The 2,803-nt window shown below is 43.6% G+C and overlaps 1 pseudogene; it reads left to right on the top strand.

Annotated features, from left to right (window-relative positions):
- The first annotated feature begins 1,170 nt into the window (after positions 1-1,170).
- On the top strand, positions 1,171-1,709 carry LOC112855525 (zinc finger matrin-type protein 5 pseudogene; annotated as a pseudogene).
- Positions 1,710-2,803: the final 1,094 nt, after the last annotated feature.

Genomic DNA, 2,803 nt, shown 5'->3' with positions numbered 1-2,803 from the left:
ATAGAAAATGGTTTGTCAGTTTCTCAAAAGTTAAACAAAAATTACCTGATGGTTCAGGAATTCCACTTCTAGGTACATACCCAAAAGAATTGAAAGCAAGGACCGAAATAAATTCTCGCACATTAATCTTCATAGCAGCATTATTGACAATAGCCAAAAGGTAGAAATAATCCAAATACCCATCGACAGATGAATGGAAAACAAAATGTGGTGTACACATATAATGGAATACTATTCAGTCTTTAAAAAGAATGAAATTCTGATACAACATGTATGAACCTTGAAAACATTATGCTAAGTGAAAAAAAAAAACAGACACGAAAGGACAACTATTGTATGCTCCCACTTATATGCAGTACCCAGTAGAGGCAAATTCATAGAGACAGAAAGTAGCTTAGAGGTTAGCAGAGGCTTGGGAGTAGGAAGGAATGAGAAGTTACTATTTAATGGGCATTATGAAAATTAATAAAGGGAAACCACTAAAATGGAATCGGAAGGCTGGTAGGGGGAGCTCTCATGTCCTACCATTCATCATCAATTACAAATCCAAGAGGAAGAAATGGACTTTGCATCTCCGTACTCCTTTACTATCCAGGCAGGAGGGAAAAGGCTACCCTCCTCTCCCCCTAGCAACAGCCCAGCCAATGAGAGACAATTACTACTCAGCCAATGAGAAGCCACTATGCTTCCAAATCCTGGTTTACTTCACTGGACTTTTTGTTTATAACACCCCTCCCAACTTCTCCCTTTCCTCTATAAAAGAGCAGTTTCTCGCCTTTGTTCTCCAGACTTACCTATGGTTTTTGCTGTAGCTTGCGGGTCCCAGATTGCAAGTCTCTGCTATTCCGGAATAGACCCATTTTCGCTGGTCAAATGAACTGGCAGTTTTATTTTTAAGGTTAACTAACAGTACAGTTTATGTTCAGGATGGTGAAAAATTCCAGAAATAGATGGTGGTGATGGTTGCACAACATTGAATATTCTTAAATGCCACTGAATTGCATACTTAAAAATGGTTAAAATGGAAAATTTTACATTATGCATATTTTACCACAAGAGAACGCTTTAATAGAAAAACCGCAAATAAGGAAAAGAAAGGGGTTGAAATGAAAGCTAAAGAAGGTGGAAGGCACAGAAGGAGGAGGAGCTTAGAGCCCTTGGGCCCTGCAGAGCCAGGCCCCAGCAGCACCCGGCATAGGTGGCCATGGGGAAGCATTACTTCTGTGACTACGGCAACCACTCCTCCCAGGACAAGCTCCACACCCACAAGAAACACCTGAATGGGCTGCAGCCCCTCAAAGCCAAGAATGTCTGGTATGAGCTGTTCTAAGATGCGTCTGCCATCTTGTTAGATGAACAGAAGAAGCGGCCCCGCGGGAAGTTTCTACTGACAGGCCAGTGTGACTTTGGCTCCAAATGCAGATTTCCCCACACGTCACAGACAGACCCGCAGGGGCAGAGTATCCAGGTGGAGAAAGAGAGGTGGGCCAGGAAGTGGCCACTAAATGTCCTCAAGCTCCCTGAGGGCCGTCTAGAAGACTGGTTGGAAAAGAGCCAATCGGCTGAGCTCAGCCCCAAGCAGCAAGGACGAACCCATGAGAACCACCGTCTTCCACTATCCTGGAGGCTAGCCACCAGTCCAAGAGCTGTCTGCATTCCTGTGGGCAGCCCCACCCAGGGGGTGGTCCCTGAAGCCCAGAGTCCACTGAGACTGAGGGCTCCCTCCCCACCTGCCTCCCTCTTGTCAGCTTCTGGGTTAGTCACAATAAAGAGAAGGGCTTGTTCTGGGGACACCAAGGCCCCCTCCTGCTGCACCCCATGGAGCCTCTGAAACCATCAGCTTGGCTTGGCCTGACTGAGCCCCCACAGTCTCCCTACCAGGTGTAGCCCTGGTCCTAGCTCTGTTCCAGGCAGCTTCCCCCTCCCTCCCTCATGGGACATCTTGAGAAGATGGGTGAGAAAACTTTCTTCTGGATGTTTATAAAGAAAGTTTGTCAAGAAAAAGAAAGGAAAGAAAGAAAGAAAGAAAGAAAGAAAGAAAGAAAGAAAGAAAGAAAGAAAGAAAGAAAGAAAGAAAGAAAGAAAGAAAGAAAAAGAGATGAAGGAAGGAAGGAAGGAAGGAAGGAAGGAAGGAAGGAAGGAAAGGAAAGGAAAGGTGATTGTAGGGGTAATAAGAAATTAATAGATCCAATTTCTCATGAATAAATTTAAAAGAGTGGGTAAGATTCCCTAGTAAATACATATAGTACCAAAACTGGCTCAAGAAGAAAAGAAAAACTGGACAAATAGATAATAGTGAAAAAGAAGTCAAAGAGAGGTGCCTGGGTGGCTCAGTCGGTTGAGTGTCCAACTTCGGCTCAGGTCATCATCTTGCAGTTTATGAGTTCGGGCCCCTCGTTGGGCTCCATGCTGACAGCTCGGAGCCTGCAGCCTGCTTCGAGTTCTGTGTCTCCCTCTCTCTCTGTCCCTCCCCTGCTCATACTCTCTGTCTCTCAAAAATAAATAAATGTTAAAAAAAAAAAAAAGAAGTCAAAGAGCTACCTTCCCTTCTGTTGCCTTGCCTTTCCCCTCCAAATCCCAGGCCTGTAGGTTTATGTATGCAAGTACCTTAGAATTATCTGAGTACATTTTAAAATACATATATAGATTTCCTGGCTTCCCAGACTCAATGAACTAGAGTCTCCAAAGTTTGCCCTGACAATCTATTTTTTCCATTAAGATTTTGTTTTCAAATGTTATATATGGTGGTTGTGGAAAAAAAAAAAATCCAACAATAAAGACGTGCATAAAATAAAAATGAAGT

Source organism: Puma concolor, chromosome B3, assembly GCF_028749965.1.
Source record: "Puma concolor isolate L17-30 chromosome B3, mPumCon1.1.hap2, whole genome shotgun sequence".
Lineage (NCBI taxonomy): Eukaryota > Metazoa > Chordata > Mammalia > Carnivora > Felidae > Puma > Puma concolor.
This window is presented reverse-complemented; position numbering and strand designations above follow the sequence as displayed.